Source organism: Haliotis asinina, chromosome 7 (genome assembly GCF_037392515.1).
Source record: "Haliotis asinina isolate JCU_RB_2024 chromosome 7, JCU_Hal_asi_v2, whole genome shotgun sequence".
Taxonomy (NCBI): domain Eukaryota; kingdom Metazoa; phylum Mollusca; class Gastropoda; order Lepetellida; family Haliotidae; genus Haliotis; species Haliotis asinina.
Window position 1 is genome coordinate 14,200,482 of NC_090286.1, and position 23,031 is coordinate 14,223,512.

A 23,031-nucleotide genomic window follows, 5' to 3' on the forward strand; every position below is an offset into this window, starting at 1 on the left:
GGTTAAATATTGATACAACAGATTTAGTTATAAGTGTTTCATTCTTCTTCCGTTTCGGATATTATTGTACAATGACCGTAAAATACAGTATTGTTAATATTTGTACAAAAGGGTACTTCTGAATAGTCCTACATAATTAAGATGTAACTGATACTAACACAGATTCTGTATATATCATATATAATTATGACCTAAGTATGACATTCATATAGAACATCACAGTAGATGTTATACATGAAAGAGCTCCTGCATCGAGATTATGAACTTATACACAAACACGCGCGCGTGTGTGTGTATCTGAGTGAGTGAGTATGGTTCTACAGAGCTTGAAAGATTATTCCCAGCCATAGCACGTCAGGTATATGTCTTCAAGTTTATCAGAAATGCTAAGAATGCAAACACAAATACAATGTTTGTGTGTATACATTCCATACAGACGCAGGGGAATACTTTACATGCAGTTATTAGTATATTCAAGCACTATGTAAACAAATATATACACGCTACCATGTGATTATCACGCTCCTAATTATATTAGATATTATCATAAACACGGTGATAGAATCATCACGGATCACGTTATCAACATCAAAATGGCTGAAAACAATGAACATCCATCGGAAGACGACTGAGGAAGATGACATTAAAAGCGGGTCGTATCTATGAGACCGTTGTGCAGCAGTTGCTGAGCAGCATCAACGACACGGTATAGGTAAAGAGGCAAAACCTGGCGGAGCTCAACAGGATCATCTCATGAAGGAACGTTTCGAATGTAATAATTATATTAATGATGAAAACGCTATATAACTGGAACGTTAAATCATGAAGACCTCGGATACGAAGTGAGATTTGAAGGTTGGAAAGTAAACTGGACAGTTAAGATGTCTTTTTCAGTCCCGGATATATTTCTTCACATTGGACATGAACCATCGGAGCTTCATCCTTTTTATCAAAGATAGCGGAGATGTAGGCTCTCTTGCCATGGTCCTCACTTAACATATCGTCACTCTGTGACTTGCTTTCTTCCCCCGTTTCTTTCAGTGATGTATCCAAACCATCTGCTTTATCACCACTCGGGACATCAGAAAAACGTACGACTTCCTTCACGGAAGCTTGATGGGTTTCTTCCAGAGGTTCTTCTTCCATATTAGGATGTTCCAACATTTCATTAACTTCCATCTCCGATCCAACTCAAAACGAGGAAACATTGTTTAGTGTGTGTACAGATGATACTAGGGATGTGGCGTTCCTCCCAGCATCGACCCTGGTGCGTTTACGCCTGGAGGTGCTGCATTGGTTGGGATACTTCATGGTGCTGATCAAGGTCCTCAGATTTATACTGCCTGTACTTTTACTGATGTGCTGAAAGTGACTGTCTGTACCACTACACTGGATTTCTTCATAGTAGGCTGATCTGGCGTCCTGACTGGGTATATTCGGGAGGTCCATAGGCGCTCGATCTTCTATGAACAGCGTGTCTAATCCTTTCTTCTTTTTCTTGAGAGTGAAACTACAAGCTTGAGTCCTGTGGTGAATAAACACAAAATATATTTTTGATGTTCATGTTGTGTTGTCCTAAATTAAATATTCAAAGACGAATTGACAACCTGTTCCATTTCATAATTAATATGATAAGATTTCGGACATAAGCTATTTACAACATTTTGGCTTTCGCACGGTTAGACTGACACACAACATGTCAGATAGTGATGAGTATTGCTGAGTGGAAGGTCTTAAGTCATGTACAGGAAAAAATGGTACAATTCATATTAATGGCGTTTGGATGAGCACAGTGATAGAATGGTACATAACATCAAAATGTGACGTTGAAAGGTCTGATCACAGAAGTGATGCAAATGATTTCACGACAAATGCAAATAATGCATAAAGCAATGGTTACCTGTACATGCACACTGCCGCACCAGCAAGAAGCAGAAACGCTCCTGCCGACGCGCAAAAGACGACGAGTATCTTCGTAGTGCAAGATATACCTCCAGTCACAGGAATGTGTTCTGAAATAAAACAGAAGTAAACACTGAACTAATGCCATTATCCTAACCAAGATGCTACAGAGGTTTGGCTACCACGATGTTACAGAGGTTTCCCTACCAAGATGTTACAGAGGTTTACCTACCAAGATGTTACAGAGATTTCCCTACCAAGATGCTACAGAGGTTTCCCAACTAAGATGCTACAAAGGCTTGGCTACCAAAGATGCTACAGATATTTACCTACCAATGGTGTTACATGGGTTTACCTACAGATATGGTACAGACGTTCCTACCAAAGATCTTGCAGAAGTTTACCTACCGAAGATACATTTTCCATTTTCAGGATGACACAGAGAGCAGTTGCCTGGGCAAGTCTGTCCACAGTCGGACCCAAAGAACCCTTCAGTGCAACCGAAAAGACAGTTCCCATTGTTCCCATCGCAGACTCGATACCGACATGATGTTGGACATTTATTTAGACAGTCTGCACCGTAATAACCAACTGAACACCCTTGGAGGCAGCTTCCGTTACCCCTGTGACATGTTCTGTCCTTGCAGTTATGGTTACATGTGGAACCACATGTTTGACCAAAGCTGCCTGTTTTACATCCAAACTCGCAAGTGCCATTATCTCTGTGGCACGTTCCCTGAACGCATTTATTACTACACCCAAAATGGCATTTGCTACCGTAATAACCAGTCATGCATTCAACACTGCATTTCTCAATGTCAGTTTTACATTTTTTTTTACATTCAGTCCCCACTCTAGAAAGTTGAAAGTGATTTAAGGAACAATTGTGATATTTTTTGCAGTTGACTTTACATATATCTGACGACATGTCAGTTTGGCAGAGTTTGCCCTCATCCAAACAACAGCTTTGAATATGATGGCACACATCGTCCACAGCCCCTGAAATGAAAACGATTCAAGCAAGTAGTTGACATTTCGTATGTAGAAAGAGAATTGGCTCAAATTCAGTTTGTACATAGCATGCCAGTTATGATATGAATGCGTCGACATTAAGAAAGAAACCATGTGCATTTAGGCAAAAAACATTATCTTACCTCACACATAAATGCCGTTTTCTGATTGGCTGAGCAGTCTTCTATTATTTTCAATGTACCCCGCTCACACGTGAGTAATATATTCTATGTACCTCGAGGGGAATGCCGAACTCATTTGGTACTTCGTGGTTGGGATCCTATATCTCGAATAACATTGAATCGCCAATTACCGATGTTTTGCTAATGCAAGTCGATGGGAAGGAGATAACTCTAAATCTGATTTTCTTGTTTGCAAAATCTAGCGATGGCTACAAAAAGATTTGTACCCGTGTTTCACACGATCCAAAATTAACAGTAAGGCGTTCGGTAAGATAAATAAGTTGTTCACTGGTACGTCAGGGCCCATGGGTCGATGTACCCTCTATGGTTGTTTATGTTGCCTTTGCCCTTCGAGCTCAGGGAACGTATACCTACATCGACGGTATATCTACACACCCCGCGTGACCAGTGAACACCTTATAGTGCATACAAGTACGTGTATACCTACCCTTACTCCCAGACACACAGATAAACAGAATCCATGTCAGCACCATGTTACCTCTACTGAAAACAAAGTCATAAACATATGCCCTAAATTGTTACACATTTGCTGATTAATCCAAGTTACGTTACATTGTGGACAATTGTAAACTGAATGCTTCTACCAGATGGTCCGTAAGCAGTGTATGTCACGTGTTTGATTGCCTCCACATTCAGCAATATTCCAGCCACATGGGGGCAGGCTGGAAATAATCTACACCAGTTCTTACAATTTAATGATCAACAGTATGACCATCAATGTTCGCAACCGGGATACGATGACATGTGTAAACCAAGTCAGCGAGCTTGACCACCCGATCCCCATAGTCACCTTTCACGACTAGCATGGGTGACTGAAAGATAATTCTAACTCGGATCTTCACGGATTTTCAGGACAGATCAGTATCGATTCATGATGTATCCATAGCAACATACATACTAATAGAATGTCACGAATAGATGGAATGTCGTAATATTGAGTTACTAAAGTTTACAAGGTTCCACGTTAGTGTCATATTTTCAGCTATATATGTGTCTCGGTATGTATATGTCAAGACGTAAAGGCAACTCGTACCTCTATAGACGCTATTGACTGTCCTGCCGTGACCTGCGAACGTCCGACGTTCTCCCTGACTTGTGTGTGTGTGTGTGTGTGTGTGGTTTTGATGGTGCATTCAGAAACAACCACTACAGAAACAACAGCTCGCTGGACTGACTCAATGTTTCCAGAAAGCGGAAGAGACTGGTTTCAATGTCTCGGTTTCCTATTAACATTTAAGAAAAATGTATCGACTTGACAGTGCTTTCCTCGTGTGCGCCTTCTAATTTTAGTTCATTTCTAGAGAGTATTGAAGACTTGGAACATGTGCGGCCTGTGTATATTGTAATCATTATGTTTACTCTGTATTTGTTGCCTTTTAGTTTCACTTTCTCTGCATTTTGATTTTGCTTTTCTCCGTGTTTCTGTCAATGGATAGTGAGATTATTCCTACACCACAAACTACGTATCAAGTGGCAATCATGATTGATGCGACATATATATGAAAACTGAATCTAAAATATTATCATGGATTTCATCCATTAGTATCGGAGAACTCAGACACGGAAAGAAATCAGTCACTGTTTACATGCATGATTATCCACATTTCGTGATAAAAACAAAGTATACATTATTTTTCAGATCAATGTGAGGTCTCATGTATTTGTTTGTATGACTTTCCTTTCAACTATCAGGAAATGTTCCATATGGTTATTTCAAGCTGCGAAACACAACCGAGTGAAGTCACGCCTCTGATTTGTGACACGTGGTCACATAGTCACTCAGCGACTGTAACAACCAACATATGCTGAATCAAGAGATGATGTTCAGGATGGTGTTATCAGGCTCGCCGACATTCTTCACTTTGTCATCCGACCGCAAAACTTCCTAAGTTGTTAAAATTTAGTAATATTAAATTGCCTTTTGCCGTCTAGATTGTATGACATAAAAGGCGACTTTGCTTGTCGCAAGAGACGACTAACGGGATCGGGTGGTCAGGCTTGCTGACTTGATTGACACATGTCATCGGTTCCCACTTGCGCAGATCGATCCTCATGTTGTTGATCACTGGATTGTCTGGTCCAGACTCGATTATTTACAGACCGCCGCCATATGGCTGGAATATTGCTGAAAACTAAACTAACTCACTCTAGATTGTATCCATATTGGATATTGAGTGCAGAGCTTCGTGTGGTTTTGATCAGCAAACAAATATAGACGTAAGAGTAGATGCACCAGTCAAGTTGTACTTCGTTTGTATCTCGTGACACACACGCTTCTCAAGGACAGTCAGCTATCACTGATGGGTTAAACATTTCATCTTTACAGTGGGTTATATTCCACGGTATACACTGTCCAATATTTGTATCTTGCGATACCGTATCTGAATGATTAGCTCGAGTCAGTGTTCATCCGTATCTGTGTCAACTCAGTTACAAATTGTAGACTTTTGTGATATAAGGCTTTAAAGGTAGCATTTAATGATTAAAGATTATATTAACATTATATTAACAGCATCAGTTTCATAATCAGATTCGAGAAATTGACATGGCGTATGGAACCAGTGCAGAATACACTGACCTCCTACAGACGTCCTGGTCTCTTGTGTCAGGAAACCCTTTCTTCATCTTGTAATTATCACCATACATACTCGCCTACGGGACTTGCAGTTAAGACTTTGGAAAGGATAATCTAACGGTTAATACTTATTGCCGATCACTGATTTGTAGTGGTCGAGCCCTATGATGTCCACAGCCATATTGGTCTTTACATCAATGGAATCAGTTCTGGGGTAGTCAAAACATGGTAATATACTATTCTGTAATGCCAGTTCATATCATTAATATAGATGAATCATTGTCCCATCTGACGAAGCTTTTAGGCTGTATCACTGTGGTGAACTGGCGCAAGGCGCCCAGTTACACCCACGGTCATAATTTCTGTTCAGCGTCTTCCTAACTCTGGACATGTCGTGGTAGTAGACTGACATAACAGCATGGTCTGGTAGCCAATCTCACCTTTATTCCTGCGAGGCCACAGACACATGAATCTTGTACCTGTAGGCGCCATGACTGGCATAACGGATAGGTCTTGTAGCCAGTCTCACCGTTATTCCTGCGAGGCCACAGACACATGGATCTTGTACCTGTAGGCGCCATGACTGGCATCACAGCTCGGCCTGGTCCCCTCCAAATACAACCAACTTCAATGTGTTTTAAATTATACCTTTTATTACAAACTATCTGGACTTAAGTGTCAAGGACATCAGAAATATTCTGACACCACATAATTCTACACTTTTCCTACAAAATCAGAAACCAACTGGGCAACGTTGCAACAAGAACAAATTGAAATAGTCAGTTGAAAATCCACATTTGAATGGCGTTTTCACATTAAAGCCGAACATTAAAACACAAATTTCTGTGTTCCCATTGTATATTCAGCTCAACCTGGTGTATGATGATATTATGTTGTGATGATACAATGATTGTAAACGACAATGAACCGAAGGCCAGTATGACACAGACGTGTACTGTCATTACTTTCACGTTCTATAATGCCTGAACATGGCCTGTTCCGGTTAGGATTGTTATAAAAGTAGAAATGTAAAGAAAGATATTCAAACATAATTTGGCCATGAAGCATCGCGGAGGAACTATCTATCACATGTCGTTATGCACTAGACAGACGATATGATATTGACGGCCGCTGGAACCGCCAATTTACAAACGCTTGACCTAGTGAATACTTATGACATGCAGCCTGCATGCAGACCCATTTTACTTGGGTCCGTAACTTCTGTAAGTTAGACTGGGAAGTGTCTTGTAGTCGGAACAGTTCACTGAAATACCATGACAGGTCCATCTGAAACATGGCGCTAATGATCACAGCCACCAACACAAGCAATGTGCTGCCACTGTCCCTGCCGTTAGCACCACCTAAAAGAAAGAGAGAGGTCCCGAATCAAGGGGTCATTCGTAGTGTTTGGTTTTTTTTTCATTTCAATGTTTAAACCACACACATCATTGAAATATTGAATTCTAACTACCGGGATATAGTTCTTAGCTGAACAACTTAAATGTCCAGTGGTTCATCAAAGTACAATTAATTCATAGATTCACTTGAGTAGGGCAGGGATCAGTTTCACAAAGTGATCGTAGCGCGTAGATCATCGTAACTCGTGATAGTTCAATATAGACTTAGGAAGATTGCTTTTCGAAACGGGTCCCTGATTGATTGACATAATTACCTGTTTTTGATTCACACACCTTTTGATACAGATGGTGGGCCAAGAGAGTCGAATGTTCGGCGGTCTGTGGGCGGATGATGGGTGATAGTTCTGGTGGTACAGAAAAGTCCGTGCCATCCATGCTGACATGTCGTGCATGACGCCGTGTGTTGTTCACACGTGCGGCAGTTGTCTGGACATCGCTCGTTACATGTGCTGCCTCTGAATCCATTCTTGCACCCTTTCAAACAGCGCCCATTCACATCACACTCATTGCTCCTACACGTGACACTGCATTCTCTTCCCTTTGTACATGTTTCACCAATCCAGCCTCTCTCGCATCCATGAGTACATACTCCTGTAACAGATCTACATCTGTTTCTCCGGCAACCAAGTGAACACCGGGTGTCACAAGCCAGACCGTACCACCCATGTGTACAGTCGCCGATACAATGACTTGATGTTTGATGGCATGCTCCTGTCTGACAGTTAGCATTACATGGGTTGTTACACGTGTCCCCCCACCATCCCTCCCGGCACCCCTCCTGGCACCTCCCACTATACCGATCACAGTTCACTCTCCCATCTCTACCCGGTCTACAGTTGTCGGGACAGACAGTGTTACAGAGTCTGCCGTATCTACCAGGCAAACATTGTTCACAGATCCCATTATGTTTATAACACCCGGTGCTCCAGCAATGCCTGTCACATTGTCTCTGACACTGATGCCCAAACCATCCGTAGTAACATTCAACACAGTGACCCCGATCCCACCGAGCACATCTCGGACTGTGGATCTCGTCAGTACCTGAAATGGTAATATCAAAATCAATTAACAATTAAAATATTTATCTTGATCTACATTAATGCTTTTTTAATTTATATTCTATGTTTATTTTAATTTAATGAGGAATACTAAGTGAATATATTTGCTAATAACTTTAGTCACTGCTGCAGTGCAGTCACCTGGCACCGAAGACAACATAATTATTGTTCACATAAAGTGCTGTAATACGGCATCAAGTGAATGAAACAAATATAATATTAGCTACCCAACTGCAATATCATTGGTACGTGTGAGTGGGTGATTCTTTTTGGTGTCTTCTTGTGTCAAACACACGACAATGAAATATCCTTGCTGTTGGACCATGAGCTTGTGAAGCAGTGAAGCAACGTTGTAAACTACAACGATCACGTGTATACAGTCACATGATCAACTTAGTGATCGCACGTGCGTAGAAATGCAAGCACACAGACAAGTAAAAAAACGCATCAAACCTAACCGAAGAGTCACAGAGTAAACGGGTTCGCTAGAATAGAGCAATCCGGAGCATACAAGGAGGCAAGAATGTTCAGGGTGATGCTGTGAAGCATGACGACGCACTCACTTACCTGTCACTGCTGCTATTCCTGATGCTATTCCGAGCAGCATTAAACACTGAAAGAAACACAGACTTGAGGAATATCCTTACCATGCTATACAACTGTTTACACTTTCAACTGTCTATATACATGCGGTCCTGATACACTACAACGCCAAGGCTTCAGGTTCAATATTGATAATTAACGCTGAAAATATACAGTAAATATAACTTTCTACGCGAAGATCCTTAATCTTCAGGAAGGCAATTTTGTAACAGGCGACCTACATGTCATTGTATCTCATTTGCGTAGATCAATGCTTATGATGTTGATCACTGGATTGTCTGGTCTATACAAACTGCCGCAATATAGCTGGAATATTGCTGAGTGTGGCATAAAATCAAACTCACTCAGAATATCTTACCGATTTTTTAACTGTCATGCATGGATGCCTTGTCATGGTGGTTTGTTAGCTGTCATTTGACCTGAAGAATTCTTGGTTCTGAAGCAACACAAGGTAGTGACGCTAATATGTTATTTCCAGACAGGGATATCCGTGATGTCTGCGACGCTCAATGATATCAGCTGAGGAATTTGCAATTTATTTCAAACCCGACGATCTAATGATTTTTTTCTGTTGTCTGAAGAGAGCAGAAAGTGGGTTGGTCCCGTTAACCAAAATACTTTGAAAGGTACTTGTCGTTACCTTGCCTAAAGCTCAATATTCAGGGGATAAAAAGAGGACTAGTCGGCTGACAGTAGATAACTGTATAAGTAAAAGACCTCTCTGACAAGCTACATGGCGGTGTGGTATCTCAGTTGGCTAGCACAAAAAGCCCGGACTTGTCATCCGCTTTTCAACTCAACGAATTCGTAATAGGGTATGAGGTCTTTCCCACGTCACTCCTGCCTTGGAATCCCCAAGGTGATTTATCCTTATTGGTAACGAATTCAAACACGACATGCGAGCAACACATAATTGATCACCTGTGTCCTCAAAGCCACTTAATGGCAGGACATAGGACATGAATCTTGAGCATCAGATCCTAGCCATATAACCATCTGGAACCCCGACTTAGCAGACAACATCCCTTTTTATCAAAGTCGTACAGTATCAGAAACCCAGGTGATACTTTACCATGTTAAATGCCTTACATGTAAAATCTTACAGTAAACAAGTCACCAACAAAGTCCTGTCACAACTAATGGAGAATATACTTACTGTAAACTGTCTTCTCTGCCGAAGACTAGGAGCAGTAGGCACCAGATAGTAGGTTGTGTTGTAGCAAACCTACACTTCACCTGAGGCTGAGTGAACAAACCGACCGCTTTGGTGAACACCTGCCAACAGTAGTGTGTACCTTGGTGAATGTATGGTATCTATAAATATAACATTACATCAGCTATAGACGTTACAGAAGGTATAGCTCAGTAATCTACGTCCTGGTTGCATGCCCCGCCAGTCAAGCAAGTGGACCTACGCTTGTGCAGGAAAGGCGCAAACAATGAAGGACTGACTCAGTGGAATACACTTGGATGGGCATGACTTACAAAGTACTAGCGCTCTGTTTTAGGACGCTTTGTACAAGGTGATAGTTAAGTGAGCCTTATATGAAACGTGAAAACGTTACCTGTATATATCGCGCCGGGTTCGACATCACAAAGCGTGCTGCACACTTTCCATCGTCCTCATATAATCTGAATAAAATCAGTAACATCCCAATTTCAACAGAGACAAAGTAATGGAACTTATCTACTCCAAAGACTGTTAATGGTTAACAATGCTGAACAGCTCCACAACAGCTATATACATGGGCAAAATATACAACGCATTTGAGAAAAAAACCCAGAGTGATATGCATTTGAAATCTTTTGCGCGGCATTCAGTCCTTGGAATTCCCATACTGATTCACCTTTTCCCCCTGTCTGCATCCAATGTATTCAGTGTGGTGGTTACACATGGACGGATCGTAACACAAGACACACCGAGATGACACGTGACTTAAGCCTGTGGGGTAATCTCTCTCACGTTGTCAATCAAAATGCATGTCGGCCTGCACCACAATCTGGTGCACACAAATGCACAGTCGTTTATCATATCACGTGGATCAGGAGACACAGGACAAATACTAGTATATAGCAACTTACTAGGTCATCAGGCTCTAAACACATCATAATTTATTACAGAGGCACGACAACCTTTTTATCCAAATGTATAAGCCATTGTGCAATTTATACAAACCAGTGGCATCTGAATGATGTTTTATTCATAACATAATACCAAAAACAACATATCAGTATATCCAAGTACATGACACTTCTATGTTACGCTTCTCGTAAATAAAAGATTTGAAGAATAAAGAAACTAGAAACAATGCAGTTTTGAAGCGCTTTCTTTTGTATGATTATTTCCTAACCACGATCACTACAATAAAACAAAAATGGTAAAGTAGATCAGAATATAAAACAAGTTTGAACTCCTGATCTCAATGGTATCAAGTTTGTTTCACAAAGTGTAGTAATAAAGTTGCACAAGCTAAAGTCACTGCAATGTCATTTCTTTTCAATGATTTGGCGGTTTTTTTTCATCTCTCAATTACAGTTTGTTCAAAGCCATACACACAAAGGACTGCACAGCACGTGTTTTCACCTGCATCATACACCCCGCTAGCTAAGTAACGACAACACTATATTTCGGCGGGAGAGAGACTGGTGTAATGCAAAGATATACCTGGAAAAGGTGTTATTACCTTATCTATTGTCCCCTAAACTACGACATGTCTACTATTGTGTTATTTTTAGAACTGATTACCTACCTGTCTGGTAAAACCAGTAACGCTACTCCTGGAAAATCGTTGAGCTCGTGGAAAGCGACAATCTGAATGGAGGGAGGGTTTTCAGAAATGCATCTTAGTTATAAACACTTGTCAAGTTCCTCGAAAAAGTTATTTACAATCTGTTATGGCCCGCAAGACATGGACCGTTTACCACTAGTCAGTGATTCATAACTTACCGCAGAAGAAAGATGTGTCTTCACATCTAAAAAAACATTTAGAAACCATTGCCATTATATCACTTTCCTGTGTGGATGGTTTAATCAGAGCAATAAGAGATTTTGGATGAGTAAGCTACGAACATATTATATCAGTATACCAGATTTTGAACGGCTTCAACATTTGGAAAGACGGTGTCGATGATTTAGACAAAAGACAAAGTTTTATGTTTTAGTGTGGGATAAACTTACATATCTTCACACTTACACATAACAGGTCATCCTATCGCATTATGGCCATCTCCATGACATGAATTCCGTTCTGAAAGACCGTTATGTTGGAGTTGTGGAAGTCTCTTGACAGATGTACAGATGAAGTCTTGTGATTCTAAGGACTGTATCCTTCCAATTCAGGAATTGTCACTCGTGGTCGACCTGGGCGCTTAAGGCCATCAGTTTGCTTATGTTTTTTGGTTAATCGGCTGACAGTCGATAGATGACAAGCACCAGTCCTTGTAATAACACAGACATGGCAGTATTCCGCATACCAACACCTTGCCATCTTGAAGTTGTCAGTTGCTGAGGCGGCCTCACATTTGCCTTTCAACAAAGAAATCAACTGATTGTGAATCTTATCGAAGTGTGAGAGCAGTTTTCTAAGCTTCCTATTTGCTTCGTGTTGACCGGGATACTCGCATTTAACTGCAGCACGTGCATATTTAAAATCAACGATGTGTCAAAATAATCCTACAAACCAAACCTAAGAAAAATAACATAAACGACTAAACATTACAGATGTTACGATTCTTTTTTCCATGTGTAAACACTGTCGCTTGTAAAGAAATGTTTTGTGAATTTTGAACTCATCTTCAATCTTTCATTCTGCGTGGACAATCTGTTTTAGTGGTGTTTATGAATTATACATCAGTTTGTATTCGTGTTTTTTATATATACTAGGCACATAAAGAAACTGTGCATACAAAAATTTAAAATCTAAATTTATCAAACCTGTGTAGACACATAAGGATTTAAACTCAGAGATTAGTGACATGTATCAGTATGCACGTGCCCTCAGTGGTTTCATCTTTGAGACGGGCAATATGTTGTTGCACGTGCATTCCAGGACAGAAAAACAGAGCAAATGAATGCCACACAATACTGTTTCTTTGGAAAGCTCAAACAATTAAACGGCTATTGAAACGCATATCATGCCAAAGCTAGCGTCTGCACATGAAGCCATTGGGATGGTCCGTGGGGGACTGTCTCAACGACAAGTGGTTGCCATTTCCACTTCCGCCGGAACAAACATTTCTGCGCTAGTGATACACTACCAGAACACAAATGACGTCATCAGCCACGTTCTGGACATTCACCCCAAAACAGTTCGACAACGTTCACGTCATCACGGGATTGGCAGCCGTGGCGAGCCACCTCATCGTGATGGGTGCTGGGTAACGCTAAGAGCTCGCCAACACCCCCGTTGTGGACCCGGGGGGATATTTGGTCCACCAACCCGTTTGCCGTGGGTTGCGGTCCTGTGTCGGTTGAGAAAGGGAGTCTGGGGGTTGAGGACACTGGGGGCTTGTGACCGTGTTCCGTTTGCTCAACACACCCCTTCGACCCTTACTTCACCTAGACAGGAGGTTGAATGGGCCCGGTTCAACCAATCGGGTGATCACGCCAAGTCCTGTGCATAGAATATAAAATTAATATATCTATCATTGCACAAGTATGATTTGGAATTGATTTTGATTGATTTTGGTCTTGGCTTTATTGTCCAAAACATGTTTGATTTTGAATTATGTTGTTTTGAACTTTGCCTAGTCTTATGTCCAGAAGGTGGTGGCTCATCTGGTAGAGTAATTATTTGTAATTCTTCTACTGGGGTATATCATACGGGTATCCTTGGTGCTGTAAGCTGGAGGCCGGCCTGCTTTAGCCTTGTCCTTGTGATACTCCGTGGTGGGTGGGCAGTTCGGATGATGAAATCTAAATAACTAAAAATGGCATATGAAACCCCCACTAAGAAGAGCAATGATCCCGTTGACGACCTCAGACCGTCCAAACAAATTGATTACTGGCCACGTTTCCATGTCATTGAGACCAAAGATAACACACCTTTGAAGCTGAACCCGTTTGCTGTGTCTAAGGGTATCCAAGGCATTGCTGGCGAAGTAAAGAACATTAGAAGATTACGTTCTGGTGCTTTGTTGATTGAGTGCGCCAGAAAGCAACAGTCAACCAACCTTTTGAATATTGACGCTTTTGTTGGTACTCCGGTTACCGTCACGGCCCACAAAACACTTAACACCAGTGAGGGAATAGTACGAGATCGTGATCGCTTGCTGGCAGACCTAGATATGTCTGACCTAGATATCGTTTCCGAGATGAGAGATCAGGGTGTGCTATATGTCAAAATCTTCTCAACCCATAAAACCAACACAACCATAAAAACAACACTTATCTATTTTCCTTCTCTTCACCTACTGCTCCAAAGTCACTTAAGGCAGGGTACTGCAATCTCAATGTTGATACATGCATTCCGAATCCGCTGGGGTGCTTCAAGTGCCAAAAATTCGCTCATGGTATAAATACGTGCACGTTGTCTCTTGTGTGTAATCATTGTAGTGAAAAAACACACACAACAGAAGATTGTGACAGCCATGTCAAAAGTGCACAAACTGTGCAGGGGATCACCCATCTTTCTCTAAAGAATGTCCTGTGTGGAAACGACAAATGACCATTAATAGAATAAAATTTACACAAAACATCAGTTTTTTGCACATGCAAAAAGATGGTCCAGAGCTCAGTACAAACAGAAAGCTATGCTTCCGTTGCCAAATCAAATCCAGAAGCAGCATCCACAATAATGAAATTATCTGCAAGCTGTCAGACAAACTTGACTTGGGTGAACACGGATTCCCCTCAACCTCTGTCACCTGCCATATCTACTCAAACTGCAGAATCTCTTCCTGGTACATCTCAAATTAAGTCAGCAACATCCCCTGATCATGACATATCTTCTCAGCATCAACAAGGTCTCAACCCAGTAAAATAAAAACTAAAAAGCCACATTCTTTGAAAAAGCTAAGCGGCAGAGCCCCCAAATGTTCAGAGAATAGAATCCAAATTTTCAACAAATATGGATCACTTGAAAACATGGACGTGTCCGAAAACGTCCGCTCTAGGGTACACAGCCTGTCGTCCACCACAAAAGTAGGGGGTAGATCCCCAACAAATCCCCCCAAGAGACAGGTTATCGGAATAATATTATTCAGTGGAATTGCAGAGGACTAAGGACTAATTTTAATGAATTTGCAGCTTTAATCCAGCATTTGAGAACACCGTCAACAATCTGTCTACAGGAAACATATTTAAAACACACAGATACTCTTGACCTCCGTCATGTCAATGCATATCATTATTTTTCTCCTCCGGGTGATAAGGCAAGTGGGGGATCATCAATCTTCGTGCGGCAAAATGTTATACATAGTTCAATAACGCTTAAAACAAATCTTCAAGCTGTAGCTGTGCGACTTACATGACAAGTTGCATTTACACTTTGTTCATTGTATATTCCACCTTCATCCACTGTCCAGTTAACTGATCTGCAAGCTCTTTACAATGAACTTCCTAAATCCTGTATAATTATGGGCAATTTAAATGGCCACAACCCACTCTGGTGTGGTACTACTACGAACACCAAAGGTACATTAAGTGAGGATTTTCTTTCAAATAATGATCTCTGTATTTACAATGACAGGTCACATACATATTTACATCCTGGCACAGGAACATATTCAGCTCTTGATTTATCAGTTACTGACTCTAATCTTTTAAATGAATTTGAATGGTCGGTTCAAGATGACCTGTGTGGGAGCGACCATTTCCCTACAATACTAAAACCTGTGAGCCCATCTGATGTACCTCCATCATCACGATGGAATTTTAACAAGGCCAGCTGGACCCTATATGAATCTCTCTGTACTGGCAAACTTGATCCCGAACGTTTTATTACTGTTCCTGATGCTATTAAATGTTTTTCAGATGTACTCATTGATATTTCTGACGAGTGTATCCCAAAGTCTTTGGCAGTTCCACATATAAGAAAACCATGGTTCACTGATGAGTGCAAACAGGATAGGAAGGCAACGGAAAAAGCAGAACATTATTTCCGTCGCCATCCTATGGTGCATAATTTAAAGAAATTCAAAATTTTAAATGCTAAAGCACGGCGTACTTTTAAACAGAATAAACGCCAATCTTGGAAAAATTATGTATCTAAAATAAATTCTCGGACACCCATGTCCAAGGTATGGAACATGGTCCAGAAAATTAAAGGTAAAGGTACTAAATCTAGCATACAACATCTTAAATATGGAGATCAATTACTTACGGATAAATCTGATAATGCAAATAAACTGTGTGAAACTCTGGCTAACCACTCTTCCTCTTCTGATTACGTGCCTAAATTCCAACAATATCAAAAACAACAAGAAAAGAAAACTATTATTTTTAATTCAGATAATGGGGAAGATTACAATGAACTATTTTCTATTTATGAACTCCATACTGCTCTTGATCAAGCTGATGATACTGCTACAGGAGCTGATAACATACATTATCAACTCCTGAAGCACTTACCAGTATCCTGCCTCGAAACTCTTCTAAATATTTTTGATGATATTTGGACATCGGATAACTTTCCACCCTCATGGCGTGACGCCATAGTAGTACCAATACCTAAACCTGGACGTGATCATACGGATCCGTCCAATTATCGACCTATTTCACTAACTAGCTGTGTTTGCAAGACCACGGAACGCATGATAAATAATCGACTTGTTTGGTACTTGGAAACAAATAACCTTATAACAGATATACAATGTGGTTTCCGTAAAAACAGAAGTACTGTCGATCACTCAGTGCCTTTGGAATCATTTGTGAAAAACCCGCTGATTAATAAACAAGACGCTGTGTCTATCTTTTTTGAACTGGAAAAAGCATATGACACAACCTGGCAATATGGCATTTTGAGAGATTTACATGATTTCGGTTTGCGAGGTCGTTTGCCTGAATTCATGGCCAACTTTTTAAATGACAGACAATTTCAAGTCCGCGTGGGTTCTACCCTGTTGATTATTTCAATCAGGATCAGGGTGTTCCAGGAGGCAGTATTTTGTCTGTCACACTTTTTCGAATAAAGATCAAAAGTTTTAAACGATTCAGTTGATGGATCGTTATATGTGGATGATTTTAATATTTTTGTCGTGGGGAAAATATGCATACTATTGAACGGCAACTGCAGCTGTGTTTAAACAAAATAAATAAATAGTGTCTTGAAAACGGCTTTAAATTTTCTAACTCCAAAACTAATTGTATACATTTTTGTGAAAATATAAGCCACATAAGGACCCTGAACTATCTCTAGATAGTACTTCAATCAAAGTTGTAAAGGAGGCCTAGTTCTTGGGCCTAATCTTTGACTCCCACTTAACATTTCTGCCTCATATTAAGTCCCTTAAAACTAAATGCCTGAAGGCTCTTGACTTGTTGAAAGTTGTTTCTAACTCAAGGTGGGGAGGGGATCAAGCGACCCTCTTACACCTATATCGTTCACTGGTACGTTCAAAGCTTGATTATGGTTCCATCGTATATGGTGGAGCCTGTAGAAGCAACCTTAAACTTCTTGATTCTGTCCACCACCAAGGTTTAAGACTTCGTCTTGGGTCTTTCCCACCTATTGACAGTCTTTAAGTTGAGGCTGATGAACCATCTCTTACACAACGTCGTATAATATTATCCTTACAATACATTACTAAATTATACTCTAATGATTCTAATCCTGCCTACAACTGTGTGTTCAATCCACTTTATGAGGATTTGTACACAAGAAACCTTCTCCTGTTCCGCCTCTAGGACATAGAATTAAACCATTTCTTTCGTCGACCGGCATTGAGCTCCCTCCCGTCTTCTGTCTTCTCCTCATTGGCATTTGGTTAGGCCACAAGATGACCTAACATTAACTGCATTTAAATATCAGGAACTAATGAACTGCAATATAAACAAGAATATCATAAATTAAAAACTATATATAGCAACTATAAATCTATATACACAGATGGGTCCCAGGACGGTGGCGCAGTGGCTTGAGCCACTGTCACTGGATCCAGAACAATATCTTCTAGAATTCCAGATAACAGCTCTATTTTTACTGCAGAAGCAAACGCTATATTAACCGCTCTTAAATATATACAATATATATAGTATTCTCGGAAATTATTGAGAATCATGTTGCGTCATGTAACTCATTACGTTTATTAACTTCTGGCGTTTTACTTACATAAACATGTTAAAACATCATCCTTTTACAGTCTCAGTCTTGTTTTAGTACTTTGTTAGACCTCCTCGCTCAGCAATGCATGCCTGAATACGCCTAGGCACACTACCCATCAAAGTTTGTAGGTAATCGTGTGACAGGGTATCCCAATATTGGACCACCTTGGCCTTCATATCTTCAATATTTCTCAGTCCCTTTTGGTTTATTCTGTACTTGAACATTTTCGCCCGACAACCACTGTTTTGTGTAGCGCTCAGTGTGTTTGGGGTCATTATCATGCTTGAAAATCCAATCATCTTCATACAATGTTTGTGCTGTCGGAAGAAGGTGACCATTTAGAATGTCAACGTATCTTTCTTTTGTCAAGTTTCCCGTGAAAACACACAATGGTGTCACTCCGCGAGCCGATATGCCACCCCACATGTGAAACTTCGGGCTATGTTTTGGTCGCTGGTAGATAGGTTTGACAGTATCTTTGGTCCAAATTTTCACACAAGTAGGGAAAAGCCAAACAGAACTTTCATCCGAAAAGAAAACATTATCCCAATCTTGATTTTCATGAGCCCGACACCAGTTTAAACGTTTTTCCTTTTGTGCATCTTTCATCAACGGCGAAGGAATTCCACGTTTTTTTACCCAATCAAGTCTCTGTAATTCCTGCCTAACTGTTTTATTGCATACCTGAGGACTTCCTCTGCTAATCATTTCATTTCTGATGTTCTCAACACTTTTCAATTTGCCCCTACTCACAATCTGCCAAAGTCTTCGGCGATCCACAACACTGAATTTCCTAGGCCGACCTGCCCCTGCTTTGTGCTCTATCCCGGTTCCTGTTTGAATATTCTTCAAAGTTCTGTATACTGTAGACAGAGGAATACCATGTCTACAAGCTAACACTTTAGCATCAGCCTCACTCCTTTCAAAATCATCTAGAATGAGCTTTCTTTTCTCTCTTGCTGTAAATTCTGCCATGTCAACACAGGAAACCGTCTGCTCAGACAAGGGAGATAACTCTTGACGTAATGAGCTGCCTTCTAAGCCTTCAAGAGGTGTCTCCCTTATTTAGTATGCTTAGTGCATAGTGAAAGCCCTTTTTCCAATCTTAGCATCATTAGAAAAAAACAAAGATTTTCTCAATAATTTCTGGGAACACTGTATAAAGACACCCTAAACATAAACAGTATATACTCTATTCCTTCAGGCTATTAAAAATTTGTCTTGTAAACATCCACTTTTAATTGAAATTATTGACATGTATAATGATCTTGCAACTCGCCAATACGACATCGTCTTTTGTTGGTTATTTAGCCACGTAGGCATTTCAGGGAATACACTGGCTGTCAAGGTAGCACTCAACAAATCTGTGACTCCACTTCTTATCCCATACTCTGATTATAAAACTGCTATTAGATCTTATATCCGTGATCTGATGCAAAAGAAGTGGGACACACAAGTGGGTATCAATAAATTACATGAGATAAAACCTTACATTGGTTATACCCACTTGGGTTGTCAGTCCAGATTTGAAGAGGTCATACTACGACGATGTCGTATTGGTCACACAAGGTATACACATGCATACCTGTTGAAAGGTGAAGATCCTCCATTTTGCATCCCTGGTGATGAGAGAACCACAGTCAAGCATATCCTGGTTGACGGTGTTGAATTCTCCATCATAAGGGATAAATATTTCAATGTAAAAACACTTTCGGGTCTTTTTAACACAGTCAATACTAATTTAACTATTGGATTTTTAAAGGAAATTAATTTCCTTGTTGAATTGTATTTCCTTGTATAATTGATATGTTCTATAGTTGTATTTTAAGGGATGGTAGTATTCATTAGGAACATTGATCACTAGTGGCTGTACCCTGAAAGGGGGTTGACGTATTGTAAAATTATTGTCCTCCTGAGAGGGTACGTAAGTCCCAAACTTTTCAAAGTAAATTTATACTTTCCAGGATTTTTAAGCATACTATTTGTATTTTTTTAATTTTGATTAAAATTTCTTACACTCGCCAGCAGCTGAAGGGATGGTGTAAGTCCAGCTAGGGTCCATGTAGGTAGCAAAGGTACTGTAAGTCCCCATGGTCCCTAGTAGGGTGATCTACCTTCAGTTGCTGGCGGTATACAGCCCGTAGTTTTCATTGCATGTTCCAAATAGTGGTATTTGTTTTAACTCTCCACACTAGTTTTAATTGTAACTGTTATATTCTAGGTGTTTATAATGTATGTATTCAGTATCAAAATGTTCTCGTCACGATATGGCTGAAATATTGCCGATGTGACGTTAAATATTAACTCACTCACTCACCCCAGTATGTTTATAACACCCTGTGGTCCAGCAGTTAGTACATGTCCTCTCGAACTCACCGCCATACCAGTCATGCAAACACCCAACACAATGTCCACTTTGACACCTGGGACCCTGTGTGTTGGTGGCACCTTGTAAGATATATTTCATTTACATCGAAGTATACCGAGCCACAAGCGTTATGGATCATCACTCTTTGTGGGATCTTCTTATGAAAAATTGTGTGATTCGTTTCACTGCAAATTACCATCTTAATAACATAACTTGCCTAAAACTTCTCTAAAAAGGAAACTTCCCCTAGAAATATTATTTATCACTTTTTGTTCACCATATATCAGTACATGATGTTTGTGTTTATTTTCTGATTTATTGAGAAAAAAGGTTGAAAAGGCTTACTGCGTGTCCTATACGTTTGTATAAGCACACAAAGAGCATGGGGATTCATTGGAAATGTCAAAGGGATATTATGTATCCAACATTTTTATGTTTATATGTTGTAATGAAACATAGTGATGGAACACAGATATTTGACGGGTAATGTTTTATAACTGACCACATATACCCACCACATGATCATTTGTCATTGGAAAACCTCGTGTCATGGACATGGATCCTTATATATCCTTTATCCTAAGCTTGTTTTATTTTTCTGTTCCCGGAACATCAATCATGCATGTACAGAACCACAAGCATTGTACAACATTTTGCTTTAATTGGATTGATGAAATGTTCTTTCACTGACGTTTCTTTAGTGTTAGGGGACTATACTCAAATCAGAGTCTGAATGTGAGCTAATACTGGCACTGGAGGTCGCAGTTAGACGTGGGGTAGCATCTGCCCCCTAGATATTTATTAACAGATTACTTTTTATGCATCAAAGTATTGATATGATACTTTTTCAACATTGATCGTGGCCGCATTATTAAAAAACGTTAATTACTGTCCGGCCAAGGCTGAACATAACGTGGTCATCTGGGGTGCGAATGACTTGACCAGGTTTATTGACTTGACAAAATCAATTCCACCAAAAGTGTTAGATGTGATCCTTACATAACGTTACTTCCTCGTTATGCCGCGAGAATGGCAGATGTCTCATGAAGTCAGTGGAGGCCGACCTTGTTTTGCACCGAGCTCAACAGTGGTAATACACCTGATGTACGAAACAGTTGATAGATGCGGATTTTAGTGGAAGATCGAGTCTCTTCATTTAAAATCAACAAGCACGCATACGATAAGAACTGTTTGCATTATGTTATCAAGAAATCAAGCAAGCCAGACTACGTTTATCAATGCTCCATCTACAGGTTTCGATTTATGTTTGAAGCACATTGTTCCTACGTGTATCTATTGTACACAGTTCCGGTCCGGGTATCCATTATCTGTTTTCTGGCACCTGAGAAGAGCCACCTCTCCATGGTGGGTGCTGGGTAACGCTAAGTGTTCTTCTCCCGTGTGGAGCCGAGACAGAATGTGTCCACAGCACCCCGTTCGGGTCGTAAGAGGCGACCAAACTGGGCAACCCGTTTGCCGTGGGTTGCGGCCCTGTGTCGGTGGAGGACAGGAGGCTGGTGGTTGAGGGCATTGGTGGTAGGAATAGCGTTCCTTTGCCCAACACACCACTTTGCCCCTTACTTCACATAGACGGGTGGTTGAATGGGCCCGGTTGGTCACACCAAGCCCGGTGCACCAAATGGTGTTTTGCACACACTTGATTTGTTCTAATTGATATTTTATGTACTTGGTAAAAACTGTGTTAAAATTTATTACTTGTTTACTGTAAACAAATATGAAGTTACTTGCCTAGAGTCTACCATGCCCAGAAGGCGGTGGCTCATGGGCCAATCTGGTAGAACATTTACTTGATGATTCTACTTGAGTATACCCTCCTGGTATCCCTGGTGTCGCCCTTTTGGAGACCCACAGGTATATGACATTGTCCTTGTTGACACTCCGTGATGGGTGGGGAGTCAGGAGGACGAATCTTTATCACTACCAACATGGACCCCCAATGAAAAAACGAACTCACGAATCTCAAGTTCATTTTGACAATGAGAGTGATAACCCAAGGCCAACTCCTGTTACTTTCGAAAATGTTTTGCTTCAGATTTTTGCTTCCCCCATTTTTGCTTCAGATGGTACTCCTTTGAAGCTGAATCCATTTGCGGTGGACATGCAATTCAAGGCACTGCTGGCGATGCTGAAGATGCAAAAAGATTACGCTTATTGTTTAAATACAAGCGACACACACAAGTTGTTAGTCTTCTGTCCATCAAAACTCTGGCAAACATTCCAGTTGTGGTTACACCACATCGATCTTTGAACAGTTGTAAAGGATTAGTTCGAGACAGCGGTCGTTTTCTGAGTGATATGACTAAGGACGAGATTCTTGAAGGACTGAAAAGCCAAAATGTTATCTTAGTCAGACGTTTCACTTCGAAAAGAAATGGCGAGGTCATTGAGACCAATACGTACTTGTTTAAGTTTGGTCTTCCAAACATTCCATAAAATTCCATAATTCCATGAAAGCAGGATATTGTAATATCAAAGTGGATATGTACATCCCAAATCCGCTGAGATGTTACAGATGTCAGCAGTATGGCCATGGCTCACGGACATGTGACAAACAAGCTGCTTATTATCGCTGTGGTGGAGACTGTACAGATAGTGCTGACTGTATTAAA

The 23,031-nt window shown here is 40.5% G+C and overlaps 1 pseudogene; it reads right to left on the reverse strand.

Moving 5' to 3' along the window:
* Window positions 1–876: 876 nt before the first annotated feature.
* LOC137291324 (multiple epidermal growth factor-like domains protein 6) lies at window positions 877–10,069 on the reverse strand (annotated as a pseudogene).
* Window positions 10,070–23,031: the final 12,962 nt, after the last annotated feature.